General features: G+C 43.5%; 1 protein-coding gene across 7 annotated transcripts in view; it reads left to right on the top strand.

The window, feature by feature from the left end:
* The first annotated feature begins 5,963 nt into the window (after positions 1–5,963).
* Gng12 (G protein subunit gamma 12) overlaps positions 5,964–21,693 on the top strand; it is a 118,164-nt gene continuing 102,434 nt past the window's right edge. For 2 of the 7 annotated variants that reach the window (XM_021165252.2, XM_021165253.2), the window contains exon 1: positions 5,964–6,073. The gene's annotated coding sequence lies outside the window, so the exon portion shown is untranslated. The other 5 variants (XM_021165254.2, XM_021165256.2, XM_029478914.1 and 2 more) reach the window with 4 other exon arrangements.

Raw genomic sequence — 21,693 nt, forward strand, 5'->3', positions numbered from 1 at the left:
AAGAAAGAAAGAAAGAAAGAAAGAAAGAAAGAAAGAAAGAAAGAAAGAAAGAAAGAAAGAAAACAAGCTTTAAAGTGTAATGGTTTGAATAGGAGTGGTCTCCATAGGGCATTCCTATATTTGACTTGTTGGTCATTAGGGAGTGGCACTACTTGACAAAGATTAGGAAGTGTGGCCTTGTTGAAGTATGTGTGGATTTGTTGGAAGACATATGTCACTTAGGGTGGGCTTTGGGGCTTCAAGTGCTCAAGGCAAGCTTAGTAACTCTCACTTCCTGAAGCCTGCCAATACAGACATAGAACGCTAAGTGAACTTTCCAGCACCATGTCTGCCTATGTGCTGCCATGCTTCCCACTGTGACAGTAATGGACTAAAACTCTCTGAAACTCTAAGCAGGTTCCAAGTAAATGGTTTCCTTGATAAGAGTCGCTGTGGTCATGGTGTCTCTTCCCAGCAATAGAACACTGACTAAGACAAAGGGGGGGAGGGGAAAAAGAGGAAGAAGGGGAAAGAAGGAAGAAACTGGAGAGAGAAGAGATGTAAGAAAGGAAGGAACCATGACAATGAAGCCTGAAAACTCAATGCTCGTGCATGAGGGGGGCTGGGGGGCTGGTATAGGAAACACATGATGAGAGGTGACCCTTCCTGGAGGAACCACCTACACACACATCACAAGGGACAGTGAGTGAGAGGGAGGCGGAAATAGAGATTTAAAGCAGAGGCTTTAGAGGACAGAGAATTAGAAAGGAGGCGTTCTGTCTCCTACAATGGACATTTGAATTGTTTTCCATATCATTTGCTTTCCATTTTTTGGTTGATTCACGAGCTATGGGAAACTCGTGAACTCTTGAGCCAATATGTTTAACTTCTAGACAACAGTGTTGGGAACTTCCACTATGAAGGGTCTAGCTTGATAATGATGTAGAAACCTCATTAGTTACCAATGATGTAGTCTCACTTGAGGATGAAACTATATTAAACCGCCTTCTAATCTGTAGCCCTTATTTGGATCATAGTTCATTCTCATGGTCCCACCTGGGTTACAATAGATTGCCTAGGGATTCCCCGGACGGTGAATACTTCTCCCTTAGCTAACTTCTACATGGGAATATGTCAGCCTCTGACTGAGCAGAAAAAACAATTTGTGGAACACTAAACTACTTAAAAGGAGGTAGTTCTTCATAGTGTCTAGGGTAGGTTCAGACAGACGGTAGCCATGTAAAACAGGACAAGTCAAAAAAAAAAAAAAAAAAAACCAAAAAACCACAGAGAATGAAACTGCTGCCTATACAAGTTCTGAAGTCTGTGAAACCTCATCACACAAGGGCTCACTGGTTAGCCTCAGTTCCCCTACTTCTTCAGAATGCTTTCCTACTGATGCTTTAGTTATTGTGATATTGTTGAATACTGGATAAAAGCTCACAGAGTCGTGTCATGGAATAGTGAAAAAAATCACAGTAGGTTTACATGTAAGCTGCAATCAATTTTAAAGAGTAGCTGTCTTGAGCTATAAAATCATTTATCTTGCTGGCTTCAGGAAGGGTTATACAGGGGAGAACGCCACCTCTTTTGTAACATTGGGCTTTCATAGACATGGGACTTTAGAATCATCCTCTTACAACCCCTTTATATATACACTTATCCCTGAAACCTCACCCATGAGACTGCTCTCACCCTGATCCTCTACTTTTTCTTTTTTCTTTACAGCAACTGATTCTTTTATAAGCAACTGATTTATTTGCTTTATTTCTGACCCATGGGGAGAGTGGCATGTAAAAATTACAGAGAACAAATGAAGAAAAGAGAAAAAAATTAAAGGAAGCCTGGGAACAAACTAAAGAGGAAATTAAATAGACCCATGATACCAGATGAAGTACACCCAGCAATTGCCCCCGTGTGACATACAAATCTGCACTCAGGGGGCCTAGTGAGATGGCTCAGTGGGTAAGTTATCTGAGATTGGTACCACATAAAGGTGGAAAAAAAGAGATGTCTTCCTAAAAGCTGTCTGCTGACCTCTACACACTCACCAGAGCATGTGTGCCCCCACATAATCAACTAAAAGAAAACTAAGGTCACTCCCCATTGGGTTCAGCTACATGCTCTAATTATTCCCAACCATAAACAAGTAGAATCTGGGAGATTCCCATCTGCGAAACCTCTCCCAGGACCATGCTGTGGGTTGGTACAGATGTTCCCTGCTACAGAGCATATCCATCAACAGGCACTGCCCTAGCAATCTACTTTGTCAAAGTACTGCCTCTTTCTAGTAATGTAAAATACAGAGACACAGAGGTCAAACCTTGGCCCCGATTCAAAACAATCAACTAACCAACCAACCACTCCAGAAATCCAGAAAAGCCAAAAACAAAAACAAACAAATAGACAAACAAGGTCAACGGCATGGACTCTGAAGACCCACCCAGCTTCAGTCCTGGGCTAGGATGTGGGCTTAGCTAAGGCTTCAGCTGACTCTACACTGAGAGGGTCTTGTGCTTCCCACCAGTGCTACCAGTCTTACTTCCTTCCAGGCGTTTCTTTTAACTAATTAGAACTTCTTCAGGAAAGGCTTTTTCTAGACACCTCCTCTAAAGCACTACACAAATTCACACTCAGCACACTTTACTGTCAGTCCGAATCACGACTGAAACTCATTTTCTCACCTCATTAATCCAGACGGTTCTTGATGACTATAGCTCTTTCTGTGGCCAGAGCTCTATCTACGAGAACATAATTCTTCCTTCATGATAGGGGCTGCTGCTGGCTTCTCCAGACAGGTCTGGTACCTAGTTGGGCTTATTGTTACTTTAATAGCTGTTATTTTAGCTTGAGATTCTGTAGAAGCAGAGCCTGAGATGAAGGAAGACTTAAAGGAAAATGATGTGTCAGAATCTAGGAGAGCCTCACCAATGTGCCAAGGAGAGTCACACCCCTGTGCAGTACACAGAAACCTATGTTTGACTTACTGCTCAGCCATACCATTCTGAAATTCTTAAATAATTTTCGAGCAATTTTCATTCTGCATTGAGTCACACAAATCCTATTGCAGGTCTCCGTTGGAATATATTCCTAAAAAATTGACAGGGGAGTAGGAAGTAGAACTGGGAAGGCCAAGAAGGGAAGGGAAGATGTGTTAAGCAAAGATGTGTCTAAGCAAAGAGCTGGAGACAAGGGGAGACTCTTATCCAACCACTGCAGGGAGTGTTGCTGACATCTTAGATGCAGCCTCGAGTTATTGCAATTGGTGTCAAAACAGATGGAGTGTTTTTTGTTTTTTTTTTTACCTCCACTCTTGTCACTGCTTAAAGAAACAATGTAAGAAGTACAGTAGTTGCCAGGTTCTTCTAGCTGCCCTGTGCCCAGGGATAGAACACTCTGAAGCTGAATGTGGTAGTTTGGCCATAAGATGCAGGTGCTGGCAGGCAAGAAGTACACGTGGAATCAGTGTTCATAAAGCTGAGAGAAGGATTGGAAGAGATCAGACCAAATATTAAGAGAAACTGATGGAGTTGGGCATATACTTACTATGTACAAGTTTAAAAAAAAAAAAAAGAATGCTTGAGGAATAACCCACCATTTCATGAATGGAATAGCTAACTGAAAAGGCATATACTTATTTACACGAAACAAGAGCATATATATGTGTGTGTGTGTGTATATATATATATATATATATGTATATATATATCATGTAAATATAATACTACATACATGTATTTGTATGTATGTATGTTTGCATGTATATACGTATGCATGCAATAGGAAGCACAGCCATGTGGGGATGGAATGTGAGTCATCAAAGTTCAGGAAACGGGTCCAGAATCATGGTTAAAAGCATAATCTGTTTAAGCAACCTGCATTTAAAACCTATCTCTGCCACCTTCAGATTCATTGGGTTAACTTTGCTGTGCCTACATGCTAGGGTTGCTAGGAGAATGAAAAGATTTAATACATGTAAGACTCTTAAAGCAACATCTGCCACACAGGAAGTACTGGTTAAATGTTACCTCTTACCGTTTTGCCCTTTAGCTACTATGATCAGAACTTCCCAACCCTCTGGAGTACAGCTGTCCCTCAGTGCCCACAGGGGATTGGTTCCAGGGCTGTCCTTCATTCATATACTAAAATCCAAGGACAGAAAACTCTCATACAAAATGACATAGTATTTGCATATTACTTACCTACATTTTGCATATGATAATGTTTTAATTATTCCTAGATTGTTAATTATCTAGTCCTATACAATGTAAATATTAATTTTGTTATACTGCATTATAAATGAAATAAAGACGAAGAACATACTTGTTTACGACAGACTCAATTTTATTTTCAAATACTTTCAATCTGTAGTTGAATTTGAGGATGCAGACCCCTGTGGGTATAAATGATTAACTGTATTTTATTGTTAATTTGTTGCAGGCTGACATTTTAGTACAAAAAAGAAATAAGAAATGGATAGTGTGTGAGGGGAGACAAAATAAAAGATCGTATTTCAAACATCTTGATGTCAATAGACAATTTCTGCACAAGTTTGTACATGATTTTGGATTTCTGTTCTCTCCTTATGCAGGTAACTGTTTAAAGACTAATCGGTGGATACAATTTGAGAAGCCAGACATTCTTCAACGAGCCACTTTGTTTGTTTTTGTCACAGATTAGTTAGAGAAAAATTAAAAGTACATGAAGTACTTAACTGGGCTATATAATGATCCAGAGGTGAAAATCACAACCATAATAGTCCATTCTTGTGTCTGGCCATTCTGTTTAGGGTGCATCTTTGAACTGCCACAGTCTGAATCAGCCAAGTGTTTCCTAACACTGTAGAAAGTAGGAAATAAAAGGCAGGCTGTGGTTTGTACCTCAACAAGAACATCCTCTGGAGGCTGCTCAGACCACACTGGCCGAGCAAGGCATTCTTGAGTAAGAGTGCAAACAGGAGTGAATTTAAGGCCTTCAGTGGGATTCAGTGCCTAGATCCCAGCATCCCCAAGACCCACTCAACAATGCATCCTCATCCAATGCTAATACTTATTTATTTCTGTTTGATCTTTTAATGAATATATTTTATTTATTCTTTGACAATTTCATACAGGTATCCTGATCACACCCAACTTCCCCTCCCACTCTGCCACCCACAACCCCCCTTCCTTCCTTCCTTCCTTCCTTCCTTCCTTCCTTCCTTCCTTCCTTCCTTCCTTCTTTGGTACTGAGTCCAATTACTGACCCCTGCTCTCACCCAATAGTAACATCATTTCAAAAAGAGACCACGATGGTTATTAGTGACTCACCCCTTGGAGTACTCTAGCCAACTGCTGAGTGTTACCATTTCTGTACATCCCTCTCTACAGGACTTAAGCAAGCCCCCCTCAGGTTGGTGGTATCTCCTATCACGTTTAGCATAATGCTTGACCCCACACAACAGGTGCTTCATTTTGTTGAATGGCTGTAAGCAGCTTTTGTGGAAGCAAAACTAGCCCTTCAACCTGCCAAACTCTAAATGCTTACAAAACAAAACAAAAACCAACCTGTCCAATTAATTTATTATGCAGTACTCTGTCCGGTCTGGGACATTCAATAATCTGGCTTTACCTCCATTTCTGGGAAACAACCTCCCTGTTGCCCCAGAGTCCTTTAAATATGACGGTGGCCGTTTCCTCAGACCTTTCTGGATCAGAGCCCCACTTTTGTGTGGAGTTTGGCAGAGCTCTTCTTCGCAGCCTAGGGACTGCGGTGTGTGGTCTTGGTGGTGGTGCATAGTGGTGGCCTCGCGTGGTTTCCCGGACCCACCGCACCGCAGCGAGCTGCACCAACCCAGCCGCGAGCACGCGTGTCCTGACCCCCGACGGCCGCAGTTGGGCGCGGCGACCACGTCCCGGGCCCGTGGGCCGGGGCGGAGGGGGTGGCGGCCGCAGCCCCGCCCACCGGGCCGTGCGCCCCGCCCACGCGCGAGGGGAGGAGCCGGAGCGGAGTGGGGAGGAGAGGTCGGGCGGTCCCGGGAGCGCGGAGAGACCGGACTCCCAGGCGGCGGCAGCAGCGACAGCGGCGGCGACGACGGCGAAGAGTGAGTGCCAAGGTAGCGCCGGGACCGGACGGGGCGGGGCGGTCGCCGCTACTTCGGGGCCGCCTGTGGGTCCCGCGAGCTGGAGCGAGAGAGCCGAGGAAGGAAGCGCGTGCTGCGGGCGCTCTCGGCCGCGGAAGGGGAGTGGGAGCGAGGCCAACCGGGGCCCACAGACGCGAGAGCCCGGGGGGCGCGAGTGGCCCCTGAGGCTGAGTCTCCGTAGCTGCCTCGCCCGGCCTCGCCCCGCCGGAGGAAGGCCCGGGAAAAGCCGCCAGGTCGCGGTGGTGCGGGAGGAGCCGGTCGGAGCCGCCACGCACGCCCCTCCTCCGATCTCTAGACGCGCGTGGGTTGGCAGCCTCGGTACTGGGTCTTCACAGGGGGGTGGCGGCGGGGAAGGAGCAGATCGTGGAGAGAATTCGGGTGACACTTCACGAGGGACCCTGCGGCGGTGACTGGAACAGGAAGGTCGGAGTTCAAACTTGAGCCTTGTGTGCTTTTTTTTTTTTTAATTTTATTTTATTTTAAATGTAGCGCCTGAAGCTTAGCCCGTGGGTTTAAAAAAAAAAAAACTCCTCTATATTTTAGTTAGGGCCTGTCAATTAAACTTCATTTTAAGACGCCATTGCTAGTGTCTCCTGACACTCGTTTATCCTGTTAAGTCCGTGGATGTCTTGTAAACTTGACTTAAATCATCGTAACTTTCACAAAGGGAGCCGTGATTCTTGTTAAACTTTAAGCAACTGGAAATCAGCTGGAAGGATCTGCCGAGGCCTGTGGTCTCGTGGTCCTCCTGTGCGGGCGTGGCTGTGCACAAACAAGTGGGTAGGAAAGGACGCAGCCCCACGCTTGAGCTGGAGGGGAGATCTGTGCCCATGTGCCAGGGCACGTTTAAACGCAGCTCCAAGTGGAAACACTGGGGATGTCTTAGGCCTTGTTGGACGGACTTCACATGATTCGTCTCATTCCGGTCAGTTATTTCCTTTCCCCACTGCTCTTTAAACACTGTTTATATTTCCTGGGGCGATCGTAGCGTCTCCTGAATAGATTGTCTATAATGAATCTTTTGGATGTTGTCAGAGCCAGGCTCTGTGTCTGTGTGTTCTCAATGTTTAAAGCAATAGCTTGGCTGTGTTTTGAGAGTGCTGGTCACCCTGCTGCACCATTGCTTGGCACTTCAGACCATGGATGTAAATTACCACCGGATTCCAGCCCTTCCCCAGGGAAGCTGGGAAAGCAGTCACTGGAGAACAGTGAGGTTAAATTTACTATGATCAAGCAGTTACTTTCAAGAAAGGAGGACCACCCTCCCCTTTTAGAACAAAAATATATATGTCAGCAGGGTCATTTTCCAATAAATAAGCATATGGTCCTCACATATTTTTAATTTTTCTCTATATTTTGTCTGTTTTGTACATATGCACCCCCTTACCCTCTCTTTCAAGCCCCTCCACTGATCACCTCTTTCCTCCCCACCACATTTTAAAAAGCAATCAATTGTAGATTGCTAAGTGGACGTTTAGATAAAATATTCAGATCCTTTGCCTCTCTTAGCAGTCAGCCAGCACCATAAAGCCCTGGGTGAAGTCCAGTGAATGCTGAACAGTAACTACAATGCAGCTGGATTGAGCACAAGCACTTTACTGTGTGTAGAACCCAGCACAGTGTGCAGCTCTTAGATTTGTATAGAACCCTATAAGAATAAGGATCTGTGCTTCACAGGAGACAAGTGTGGTATAGAGAGGAGGTGCAGAAAGCTCTGAGCTTATTTGAAAGACAAATCTCTGACAGTTGGGTTGCTGTTGTCATAGGTTACAGAACACACATGGCGTTCAGGTGATGAGAGCAAAGGGCCCCACAGTGAAAAAAAAAAAAAAGAACTTCAGAAAAAAGTTAGCTAATGCCCAATATTTTTTATTCCAAACCTCTCTCTAGTAGGAAAAAAAAAATCAGACTTAGAACGATCTCACTGACTATGCTGTGTTTTACCTAGCTTTTGCTGTTGTTTGTTTCATTTTAGTGTAAGCCTTATAGGAAGGCAAAGTTCTAGAAGTCGTTTTCTGAGCTTGTCTGAGAGGGGAAGGTACTGAACAGTGGTTTGCTGTGGAGGCTTTCTTGTCAGACAGACCAGGATGAGAACATTATTTAGCCCTTTTCAATCCGATTTGTAAAGTAGGAGTAACAGTGGTCTTTACTTGTAGTGTTTTGATGAAAGTGTATCAATGAGTCTTTGAAAAGCACAGACTGAAACTAACCTACATAAAGTGCTTAGAATGGTCACTTTTCTTTTTAGTCTAGCTTACACAGCAGGTTACTTGGTGAATGATAATAGGTAGAACCTTCTGGAAATGCAAGATGCCACCATTTTAAGTTCCAAAGAGTGCTGGCAGGGTAACTCACACCTGTAATCTCAGCAGTTGGCAAAGCCGAGACAGGAGAATTGCTCTGAGTTCAAAGCCAGTTTGGACAACATAATGAGTTCTGAACTAGCCTATATTAGAGTGAGATCTTGCTTTAAAAAATAAAACAAAAAACTAAAGGTTGAGCAGATTGTGTGTGTGTATGTATGTGTGAATGTATGTATGTGAATAAGTGTGTGTAAACTTGTATGTCCTGTTTCACCCATAGCAGTATGAAAATGATTGATGGGCCAATAATTTTAATAATGCTTTTGATGTTGTTAAATACATAGTATTTAATGCTAGGCAATTAGGAACATAAGTTGCTTTTTAAGTTTAAAAAGAATTTTTATTTTAAATAGTTACATTTATTAACCTTGGATAGGAAATTAAGTAAATAAATAAATAAATAAATAAGCCCAGAAGTAACATTTGTCTTTAATCAAGAAGACTGTTAAAGTTTGAAAAGATGTGATCCAAGAGTGTGAAGTGGTTGGCTCTTGTGTGCCTGGCTGTCCAAGGCCAGCAGATAAGCCATAAGAAGTGGGGACTAATTGTGTTTATTTTGAAAATTTTCTGAGAGTAGATGGTTAATTCAGGAAATGAACTCACAGAGTCACTGAATTATTTGCTAAAATTTGCGAAATTGAAAAAAAAAACTTTTTACTCTAAAAAACAAACCCCTTTGAGCATCTGCTTCTTCGTTAATGCATATCAGATGCATCTGATGAACCAAGTCGGTGACACAGGAGTGCTAGCTTACGACAATTTCAAGTATAAAGGGTACAGTGTTCATTATGAATTGTTTTGAGCCTGTGACATTGTGTTCTACTGTACTGAAAGACTTGATTGACTAAATCATTGCCTGCTTTTACTCCTGGCATGTCACAGCATAATGTTGGCTTACTGGCTTGTGTCCCTAGGTGTGTGAATCAGATGACTTAGTTAGTAGTTCTCTGTGCTTTATTGAGGTTGTGAGGAATAAATGAATTTGCTAGGTAGACCATGTTGGACATTGCCTACCATGTATTCAGTATTCAGTAAGTATTAACATTAAGATAGTTTTGTACAGATAATGAGTATGCATTACTTTTAAAACAGGAAAATGGCCACACAAAATTTTCATATTTCTCTCAAGTCAAAAAGGCTATTATTATTTTAAAAATTCTGCCAAATTGTACTTACAAAGTAAGAAACTATGCAGTGATTAGGCAATAATATTTTGTCTTTTAAATATGAAACAGGTTTTGGTTATCAACTTACTCAACGAATTAATTCTAGATCTTAATTTCATCTTCCTTTCTAATCGGTTACTCTGACAAGAGGTTTATTTTAGGTTACACAGTTGAAAGACAGATTCAGATATAGTGCATTATTACAATTACAGCTAGCTATGTAGTTTTTTTTTTTTTTTTAAGGCTTGAAGGAAGATACAGATGGGTGCCTCCATTTTCTCCCAGTTTCCCTAGTAAGCGTGTACATATAACAGATCATTCATAATAGTTACTCAAAATAAGTTCTGATTTATAACTGCATATAGCAAGGAAAGAAAAAAACACCAACTTTTGTGACACATGAATGCCATCAAATTAAGGGCTCATGCCTTCCTAGTAAATGGGAAGCCCTTCAGAAGTTTTTAGGTTTATCTTTGTAAGAGATATTTAGTGTGCATTTGGTGTGTGGGTGGCTGTGTGTGTGTGTTTTACTGGCAGTTGAATCTAGGACCTTGTACTTGCTACATGGTTCTATACACTGCTACCCAATCAGGCCTTGAATGTATGGGCCTTGCATTGCCACTTCAGGTGCTGGGGATGATGGACTCTGCTACCACAGAGATACTAGAAGTAACGTAGTAAATAATAAAGAGCTACATATAAGCCAGTCCAGGTCTAATGCCTTGACAAGATGCATTTATAGAAGAGCACCTGCGGTCTGTCCTGGATGACAGAATTGAGGAACAAATGAGTGCAGTGAAGCTCACAGCAATGACCCAATGACCGATAAGATGTGATTGCAGTACAATTGACTGGTTCTAATCACCAGACTGCCATCCAACCTGAGCCTTCCTAAGCCTTTTTTTAGTTTAGGTCTTGCCCAGTTCTCTACAAGGCCCCCATGAAACTAATGTTTCTTAAGCATTCAAACCTCAAGGGATAGAAAAAATTTACCCCAGAGTATCTGTAATTCTGTAGTTGATTTAGCACTCTACCAAGAATCACAGGAGGGGCCCATACAGTCAGAGGAGAGAAAATAGAGGGCTTAATGGGAGCATATGCTTTGAAAAACTGTAAACCAAGTCAAGAGACACATAGATAGGGCTTCTTACATAAGTGAGATAAGTAACCAGAAGAGAATTATGGGGTCTCTCCTTCGGAGCTCACCACATCCTCAGCCATTGCAGTTGGTGCCCATATCACATCTGAGACCCAAGAGGCGCGAGATACATTCACAGACCAGTCTTTCAGAGACCTGTGAAGCTGTCTTTCCATAGGAAGCCTCAGTTGGGCAGAAGAGAAAATTGGCTTGCAAAGTTCTGTTCCAGCATAGCTCCTACCAGTAGGTGCAGGGTGCCCAACATTTTCTCTCAAGGGCAGGGGTAAGCAGCCTGGAGCTGGGAAGAAGGTAGAAATGATTGAGCTGAAGATGGCTTCCAGCTGAGTTACTCCATTTGCTGCCAAATCTCTCTTGAAAAATCATTTCTAGTGTCACTTAAATGTTTCGTTTGTCATGGCAGGTTTTATTGGGTATCATAAAAATGCTTAGCTGTGAGTGTCTGGTTCATATCCTGGCACAGGGAGGGTTTTTGTCTTCTTTTTAATAGGCCTGCACTTCAGAAGGTTACAGAACAATGAATGAGAGTGTTGCAGACCTTTCAGATTTGATACTTTGAGCTGCTCCCAAAGATTGTAGCTAAAAGAAGTTTTTTTCTGGGTCTGTCTGAATGACAGTTGTTGTTGTTAAGAACTTGTACTTTTTCCATTTGTTGATTTTAAGTTTGTGATTTTGAGACCAGGGATTCAGAAATCTGTGTATTCTGTGTCCTTTCTTGCAGAATAGGCTGTAGTCATTCCTCTTGCAGGGAAGGTCGTACAGTAGTTGACATGTGGTGGTTGACTTGCGAAGAGAAGCTAGCTTGAGCCCAGGTTCGATTTGGTGGATGTGGTCACCAGTGTTCACTGGCAGGCAGGCCTCATTGCCATCGTCCACACTTGAAGTCTCTCTGGAAAACCTTCATGCAGCATGACTATGTGCAGGCCCCATAAGACAGTCAGAAGGACACAAAACTGGCTGAGAACCCTCAGATTTCTGTTGAATTTCTGTTAGCTGCTGATAAGCTGATATTGCTGGCCAAGATACCCCTGACCACTTGACGCTAAACCATTAGTTCTCACTGGGGTGCATTGACTAAGATCTCAAGCTCATCATGGGAACTTCAAATTTTGTTCACCAGAATCTCTAGCAAATTTAAAAAAAAAAAGAAGTAGGCCAAACTGGGTATGGCAGTGTATACCTATAATCCCAGCACTTAAGGGGCAGAGGCAAGAAGGTTGCTAGGAAACTGAGACCAGCCTGGTCTACTACATACTGATTGTCAGGACAGCCAGGGCTACACAATGGAACTCTGTCTCAAAAACAAGCTTCCTCACACCATTAAAAAACAACAACAAACGAACAAAAAACAAGCAAAATAACCAAAACAACAGCAAAAACCAACAGAACAAAACCATATACTGGAGTACGACTATTCTGGGATGTAGATGTGTTTCTTTCCAGTCCACTTGGGTGTTTTGGTGGTGGTGGTAGTGGTGGGCTTTGTTTTCTCAACCCACAGAAGTGCTGTGTCTGACAATAGCTGTGCCTCTTGACGCTCCTTCAGCTACAATAGCCTTCTAAATGCTCTGAACTGTAGAGTGTGACCCATACTAAGAACTTGACAAATGCCAGGGGACTGAAGAAATAAGGCCATGCTCCCTGAATGTGTGCCACAAGATGCGTAAGCCACTGTCTTTTTGATCAAAAAAGGAAATTAAATTGTGTTTTCTGGGAATCATACCTTCTTCAGTAGTACACAGATTATTTAATGACTTTTTTCTCTTGGATTCATTTTCCCTTAAGGGGCAGCTAAAGACCTGGTTGTCCTTGACATTGTTTGGTGTTGATTGCTCTGCAGCAGTCTTGGGATCACCTAATACTTGTTGAGCTGGGAACAGCTCGTGCATTCCTTTGCAATAATTTCTGTCCACTAAAGCACCCTCATGTCTGTGACACCAGAAGGGAGGCCTAGGAACTGCCGGGAATGTGGAGATTCCTGTTAGGTATTAGACAGATGTGGTCCTCTTGCTGTAGATAAATAGAGGTGAGTCTAGCTATAGGAGCCTTTGGAACTGCACCTTTGGGAAACAGACTTCTAATTTAGGAGAGAAGTAGGAAAGGCTGGTGCCAGAGCCACCAGAAGCTATGAGTTTCTCTGGATCTCCCTTACTGCCAGCTGGCTGTTAGGCGGCTTCTTCAAGTTTGCTGTCAGAATTAGCTTCCTCTTCCTGCAGGGTTTTGGGAGGATTGGGATAGCAGGTGGGAACAGAGCCCTGTTTGGTGGGTGTAGCTGTCAGGTGCTGTGCAAAGGTGACGGGGTTGGTCTGCACTGTGCCTTCTGCTATTATATGGGCAGACCACGTTGTGAGAAGATGCCCGCATGTCTAGAAAAGCAAATGCCTCCCACTTTTCATTTGGTTAGATGGAGCAGATCATCTTCAGTCTTGGATCTCCAAAGCAGAGATAGCAGGCAACCATTCCTTACAAAACTTCCCGGTAGCCTTCTTTAAACAGCAGACTCATCTGCCACATTAAAGTGTGATTTCAAAGACCCTGTGCCATGCATCTGCATGGGCTTTGCTTTTTGTCTAAGCTACATAGGTGATAAGCATCACTGGAAAGAGAGTCCCATTGGACTTGCAAACTTTATATGCCCCAGTACAGGGGAACGCCAGGGCCAAAAAGTGGGAGTGGGGGAAAGTGGGAGTGGGGGGAGGGTATGGGGGACTTTTGGGATAGCATTGGAAATGTAAATGAAGAAAATACCTAATAAAAAAAGAAAAAAGAAAAAAAAAAGCAGAATGCTTCAGCTACTGCGTAGTCCAAAGAGCAAATAAACACTCGTGGCGTGCTGCCTGGGAGGTCGTGCTGGCTTCCTGCCTTTGCCTTCCATTTACCTGTTCTTCCCTAACTTCCTCTGGCTATAATACATAACAGGGACTCCAGGCCACCCACACTCACAAGGGCAGAAGTCCCCCTGTCCACACTCACTATGCTCACTTCCTGAACTCTGCACGGAGTTCCTCTGACCTACAACCTTTGGCCTGAGAACTTGTTGTCTACACCTCATACTCATAGGGACAATCTCTTCATAAGAGGAAATATTAATATGTGCGCCCCAGTGTAACAATCATGGTAGAAAGGACAATACTAAAACTTTGTCGGACAGGCCTTTCTCACGCCACCTACAGGTGTTAACTTGTACATTTAAGGAGGTGTGAATGTGTATGTTGTTGTTCCCATTCTTTTGTATAGATGGTTTCAATACTGTTACCTGCCTTGCTGTGTTAAATTAGCAGTGTGTCAGAAATAGCTTCTCTTTCAGTCGCATCAGCTTCCCATTGTGCAGATGCAACTGGAGCTGTGGATTGTATCTGATACTTGGGCCTTATGTCCTGTGAAGACAGTTTAAGCATGCCATTTTGCATACGTGCAGGTGTGTCCCCACAAGTGGTCTGCAGAGCCACTGAGCTCTGTGAGCACCTTCGGGAAGTACTGGATCAACATGCTGCTCATAGACCACCAGTAAGAGGACTGTCGGGTCTTCTTTATTCTCCTGATCTGGTTCGTGAGAAGTGACAGTTTGGAGTAGTGATTTTTTTTTTTTTTTTCACAATTAGAAGTGAAGTGGAGGTTTGAGTTAAGTATGGGCCTTTGCGACATTGTTGAGGCTGATAAGTTCTCTTGTGGGACATTGTAACTGTTCTTGTGTATGACCTGTCAGAATTTCTTAAATACAGACCTAAAAGTGTGAGCCTGGGTGGAGTGGGCTGCCAGATCATTAGTACAGAATCAAGACAAGTACAAAGTATGGTTTCGCTGCATTTGCTAATGTCTGAATTACAGGCTTCAGCTAATGCTGTTATTAACCTGTGGCTTCTCCAAGGCCACAAAAAAAAAAATATCTTCTAGCCTAGAATTTCTCCTCTCCTTCCTTCCCTCCCCTCCAGTACACATACAGACAGACACACAACACGTACAAGTATGTACATACACATGGGTGTGTAGGGGGATTGAAAAGGAGATTAAAACATGTAGACTCCAATTATATTTTCTGTAGAAATCTTTTCAGAAGTCTAGACTTTTTCACATGTGTGTATCTCTAGGAAGGTCATACAAGTCAAATTTGTTTGGTCTTGTATTTGGTTGTTCTGTATGATTTTTACAACCAGGGAGATATTCGGTCCTTCCAAGGTAAAGGAGATGAAAGCAAAAATGGCTTAAGAGGATCAGAGCTCCGCATGCTAGGAACGTGAACGGGATGGAGCTGCAGTTTGCTTTCGAAGTGCCTTTTTTAAAAAGAAGATTCTGACTGTGTCCTTGTGTTCCAGTGTCTGTGTGAGTGCATGCCGTGTGTGTGCTGTGGATCCTGTATAGCTGAGTACAATGATGAGCCTTCTGGTGTGGGTTCTAGGAACTCAGCTCAGGTCCTTTGGAAAAACAGAATTCATCTTAACCCCTGAGAGGACTTTCCAGCCCCTCCATATGCTCTTTAGTCAGTAGACATTTGGGATGCTGTTAATCTAAAATTAATTTTCAGTTTTTAAAAGACTGAATTCTGTCAAAAAGGGGGAATCTGATTTGGTGAAGAGAAAGCTGTGGTCCTTTTTTAAATTTGTTTTTTTAGAAATTCATAAAAGGCAGTCCTATATAAAGCTGGTTTACCTGTTCATAAAAAATAAACCAGCTGGGCATGGTGACACATGCCTGTAATCATACCCTTCAGAATCTTAAGGCAGAATGGTCATAAGTTCATGGTTAGCCTGGGCTGAAAGATTGAAACCAGTGTGGGCTGTCCAGCAAAACCTTTCTCAAAAGCAAACAGAAATCTCTAACAACAAACTCACAGTTCATTAGCCGTAGTAAGGAGTGACTAAGGGGAAAGATCACCTCTCGCTCTCTCGCTCTCTCGCATGCAATGGAGTGCTGTGGATGGTAACTTTTCTTCTCGTGCTCATTGTAGTATGTCACTGTTGATGCTCTTTGCTGTAGTGTCCATTCCACAAGGAAAAGGTTAGAGCCTATTACTTTATCCCAGGACCTAGAAGGATACCCAGCACCTTTGAGTGCCCTCTGGGTCTTCGTATTCAGCTGTGTCAAGGATCCTGTGTTAGATGCTGGCCTGGGCACCTATGTCATCTTTGACCTTTATGGGATACTCTAACGCTTGGGAGCTGTGTGGCAGCATACTTCATGCTTCAGAATTTAAGCCTGCAATCTGAATTACCTGATGGCTTAATATAATGTCTACTTGCAAAACAGCTGACAGGTGTGTTTCAGGTAATCTAAGATGCTGTCAGTTATGGAATAGGCCATTTCTCTCAGCTCTCAGGGAAAAGAAATGCTGTCAGTTAAACTATATCAGGCATCAGCATAAGAGGGTTAGTTTTGATAACTGCTATAACAGATTATCAAAAACAGCTGAGACAACCAGATGTTTTATCTCATAGTTCTGTAGATCAGAAGTCAGGGTATGTGTGTGACTGGTATGTCTCCTTGAAGTGTTGGCCAGCTTGGTTTTTGTTAGAGGCTCTGGGAAGAATTTCCCATTTACCTCAGGCTCTTTCAGGTCATTGGTCGACTTCTGTTCTTTGAGGTTTGTTCCTTATTGTCTCTCAGTGGGGGCCACCTGCACTTCTCAGAGACTTTTTTGGTACTTGCCATGGGCTTTATACCTTAGACTGGGCATTAGCACAGTAGACCCTTCTTGTATCTGGACTTTAATGGGCCCTTCTACTCTCTGTTCTCTAGCTAGGGAAATTACCTGCTTCTGAGGGCTGTTTGGGTAGATTTGGTCCAGCATTCATAGCTTCCTGGAGTTAGAGGACCTGAACAGCTTAGGAGGAGAGTTCCTAAAGAGTCATCCCAATACCAGCAGTGGCAAAATGACTGTCTCTGTCTTAGCATAGAGGAGTGACTGATGCTTATACAGCATTGGGAATGTTAGAAAGCATGCTTGAGTGTTAGCTGTTTCCATACAAATGCCATGATCACAGTGGTGGCACAACGCCTGTCACCTTGAACCTTGGTGCATTTGTCAAACCCTAATTGAAAGAATGCATTTTGCTGACAGCAAACTTGATAACAAAGGTAGAGATTAGTACTTAAGTGCCAAAGGTAGGCATGTGCTAGGACACTTCCTTACTCCTTGTAGGAACGTGAGGTAGGGTACACCAGCTCCATTTACAGGGGAGAAAGTTGGTTTGGAAGGGGGCAAAAATCAGTGCTACTGGCATTCCTCCTATGAATCCCAGGATTCTAAAATTGGTATACTTTTTATGTATTCTCCTGGCTCACTGTCCCGGAGAATAGCATATGAAAAGTGTCACAGGAGAGGCTTCCACGCACTGGAGCAGGTGGTCTGCTAGCTAGGAAGGAGATAAAGGGGAAGGCACATTTTCCTCTGATATCTCCCTTGTTTGTTCTTGCTATTTAATGTTTAATTCATTGAGACAAAAGCCCCAAGCCTTCATCCTTTTAAATACCCTAATGATCTTCTTAAGTCAACAAAGCAGTTGCCTGATCTGTGGAGATATGGCTTTAAAGGAGATATGAGCAGTTCTTTAGTAGAACCACACCAACAGTATCCATACAGGACAGGGTAAGTACTGTGGAGGTCATAGAACTAGGAGTCAGGAGACTAGGAGGACTGCCTTAATGGAGAACCTCAGGGAAGGCCTCTGTGTAAAATAATACTTCTGCCAAGACCAGGGTGTGCAAAAGGTAGCCTGAGCTTACCTGTAATCTTAATGTAGATGAGCACAAAGAAAGAAGGCCTTTTTGGTAGGCATGAGTGAGAAGTTCAGAGAGCCAGATGATGGGGCTGGAATGCAATTCATTGAGTGTGCCTGCATAGTATGCATAAGGCCCTGAGTAAAGTTATAAGCAACACACACACAATGTGTACACGATGTGGTATCGTGAATGAAAATGTCTCCCATAGGCTTACATGTTTGAATGCTTGGTATTCCCAGTTAGTGGAACTATTTGGAATGGATTAGGACGGTGTGCCCTTATTGGAGACAGGTTGTCACTGGGGGTGGGCTCTGACATTTCAAAAGCCTGTGCCAGGCCGTCTTTCTCTCTGCCTGCTGCCTGTGAATCAGGATGTAACTCTCTTAGCTGCTGCTCTAGTACAGTGTGGTCTGCTTCCTACCACGCTAATCGTGGACTAACCCTGACACTGTAAGCAAGCCCCCAACTAAATGTCTTCTTCTATAATTGCCTTGGTCATGGGGTCTCTTCACAGCAATAGAACCGTAACTAAGACACTGGGTTTAATGAAAGTGCCAACGAGATTTCATAGAGAAATCTCTGTTCACAGATCCGCTATAGTGAGCTGGAAGCCTATGCCCCAGACATGAGCTTTGTATGACTTCAAAGGGGTGGAAGTTTTGGAACTATTTTTAATTCTTGCTTTTAAACCCATTTTAAGTGTACCAAAGCATAGGGGATGAGTAGGAGGGTGGGTTGGCAGAAGCAGATAAAAAGAGAGGATGCTTGAGCTCCGAGTGCTCAGGGATCCGGCACACGTTGTGCCAAGAGAATTAATTCAGGTAAACGTTTCTGAAAGCTGAGCTCATCATCCCTTTGAGTCTAGTTGTTAGACTCTGAACCCCTGAGTTATCTGATCTCCTCTCTCCCTGACACTTCCTTCTATCCCAAGCAGCCCTGTCCCTGGCCACTTCCTAGCCAGCCTCTCTCTGCCCCTGACTTTTGCACTCTGCTGTCACCAGGTGATTTCTCTGAAATGAAGTTCAGAGTGGTTACTTCCTGCATGACAATGGGCTCCCCAAAATTACCCAGTCCTGTCTGGAAGGAGCTTCCTGTCCATTTCAGTCCAGCTATGATTCTTACCAGCCCTGAAGACTTGAAGTCACTACCCATAAAGTGGAGGTGACAATGCACCTACCCAAAGGCAACCTATAGATTTAAAAGGGGTTAATAGTGAGATTCAGTCAGCAGTGTTTGGTATGCGCACCCTCCATGAACAGTATTCACTAACTACTCTCTGTGTGGCAAGCCCAGCTGGTCTAGCCTGCTGCTTTCAGGTCAGCCTCGCCCCACTCTTCCAGCAGGCAGCACGATAAGTATAGAAATTGAGAAGATACAATTAGTAATCTCTGTAGCAGCTTCACTGTCAGTGAATTCACATATTGTCCAGTTTTTAGGAATTCTTTTTTATTGCATTTTACAAAAGTGTTCTTCCAAAGTGAGTTGGGAATAACCAGTCAGTTCCTTACCCTCTGTCTGCTGAGGTCTAGTGCACACTCACTAAGCACCTATCATAAGGTTTGAGAACAAAAGGAGGGTAGTCCACTATGAGAAGGTTTTTCTTTAACCAGTGAGCTTCTGCCTATCTCTTTGACCCAGCCTAATCTTGTGTATTGTTGACCCATTAAGAAGATGTGTATGAGGTGATGTATGTATGTATGATGTGTATGAGGTGATGTATGTATGTATGATGTGTATGAGGTGATGTATGTAGTGATGTATGTAGTCCTCACTGTTCTAAGGTCCATGAGGCAAAGAGTGTAAGGACAGTGTCGGGGAGACTGAGTCTGTCTGAAAAGGGTTAGGAGGAGTCAGGAATGGTTTCACAGGTAAAACAGAGGCAGTGTGACAGAAGACGGAGGTGCATGTCTTATGTCAAGACAGTGGCTGAAGCCTCCCTGTAATACTCCAGCCATGTGGTTGAACAACTTCCTCCCAAAGTCTGAGACCTTTCCTTTGTGACCCAAGGCTAATAGCATCTGCCTCTCTCAAGATTGCCCAGAAGCGCTCGAGTGTGTGCATGTAGAAAAGTGCCTGACTTCAGAGTTTATAAATTGCTACAGAGTGAGTTCCAGGACCGCCAGGGCTATACAGAGAAACCCTGTCTCGAAAAACCAAAATAATAATAATAATAATAATAATAATAATAATAATAATAAATAAATTGCTTGGTGTGACTTTGCTCTCTCTACTTTAATCTGGGCACATTAATATATTTTCTTGTCTGTGTTTACTGTGACAAGCTAGTCGACCAGTATACTAATGATTACATTGGACTGGATAGTTTTGCCTGTATGTTTTGTCTTCTCAATATGTTGGATCTCAGTAACATATTTTCATTCATAGTATGACAGTCATGTTAATATATGTAAGTCTATGTTTTAAGATGTATTGAATTAAGGAACTGATAATTTGATAGTTTTCAGAAGCTTCAAGAAAAATCAGGTCAAAACATTAATTTCTACCTTACAGGTAGGGAAACTTAGGCAGTTCTAGAGAGCTTCTGATATTTGCCCAGAGTCATTTAAGATGGCAGATGAATGGCAAAGATAGGATTAGAAGCCTGTGCCTCTTGTTTTCCTGGCTTTATATTTTCTTGTGAACTCAACCCCAAGGCCCGAGAGCTTGGCCATGATCAGCCCCTTGTTGTCTGTCACCTGGCTTCAACCAGGCATGGGAAGGTTGAGTGAGCCAGAGCCTAGCCTAAGGGAGAGCCCTAGGGAACACCCCACCCAGCACCCTCTCGGCTGCCCTGAAGGTATTTATGAGTGTGAAGGTCCACCTGGAAACCGAGGGAGAGGCTGGGAAGAGCAACCAGCTGTAGCTGCCAGAGAGTGGAGGAAGGGAGAAGAGGCCTGGTCCCTGAGAGTAAATGACTTGTAACTAACTAGGATCAAGGAGGAGGAGCCAGGTGGAGCTCAGGGGATGGAAAGCCGTGTGGAGAAGTCCAAAGGGCAGTGGAGGCTGCCACAGACTGCTTCTTGGTACACAAGCCTTCTGTCCTCTCAGAGCATTCATTCCCTTTTACCTTCTGCTGGGAAGCATGCGCTCTGCTTACTCACTCGTTTGGTGTTGTAATCTTTATTGTGTAGGCAGGCAGAGGGGAGGGCTGAGCACACAGGAAGGCTCTGACTTTAACCCTCCTGACTTGAAACAGTTGAAGAGTGTTTGACGTTGTGTTCCTTTAAGTGTGTCATTTAGTTAGAGAGAAAGCGGTGCTCAGGGAGTTGGATCCAACAGCTTTCCTGAAGCAGAAGTTCCCAGGGTGTGGGTCACACGCTTGTCAGAGTGGCGGCATCAACTGGGAGTGACTGAAAAATCACGACACTCAACCGCACCCAGACCTGTGGAGTCAGCCCTTCTGGGTGTGATCCAAAGGCAGTGCCCCTGTGGAGCTCAAGCGAGGCTCAGTGTAAGAACCTTGTAGGGTAGCCAGATGGAGTCTTTGTGTCAGGGTAGAAACAGTCCCTGGCTGCTCAAGAGTCAGGAATTCCATTTGGTTTTCTCATCTACATACGAGGTCTCCTAGGAGCCTTTGAGCACAGATCCATGCAAGCCCCTTCCTTGAAATTTGTCAGGCCTTGTGTAATCTACCCATTAAAGGTGGGGTCAAACCAGAAGCTTCCACATTTAAATTGTTACTGCATCCTCTTGTGGAGGAACAAAACCGAATGCCCTCAGAGGAATACTGTCTCTGTTCCCATTTCCACACACCACAGCTCAGCACAGGTGAGGCCCACAGTTCAGAGTGCCATCGGCTGAGGCTCTGAGGCAGGTCAGCCAGTGTTTTTCCAAAGAGAAGACAGGGTGTTAATATTCTGAGACATTGAGGGTTAACTCTTGACCACCTTGCTATAACATGGCATATAGGAGCAAACTGTTTTTTGAAGGCCATGTGGACTTCCAGTTTTTATGAGAAATTGTTTTCATGCTTAACATGAACTTTGTGTCCAGCACATTTAATTTATCTGTGACGTTCAGGAAAGGCATGTGGACTATTTGAATTCACATGAAATCTGCAGTTTTAGTTTCAAGGCCAAACAGGGTCACTATTCCTTTCTTTTCTTTTCTTTTCTTTTCTTTTTTCTTTTCTCTTCTTTCTTTTCTTTTCTTTTTCTTTTTTCTTTTCTTTTTTTTTTTTTTGGTTTGTTT

Source organism: Mus caroli, chromosome 6 (assembly GCF_900094665.2).
Source record: "Mus caroli chromosome 6, CAROLI_EIJ_v1.1, whole genome shotgun sequence".
Classification (NCBI taxonomy): Eukaryota; Metazoa; Chordata; class Mammalia; order Rodentia; family Muridae; genus Mus; species Mus caroli.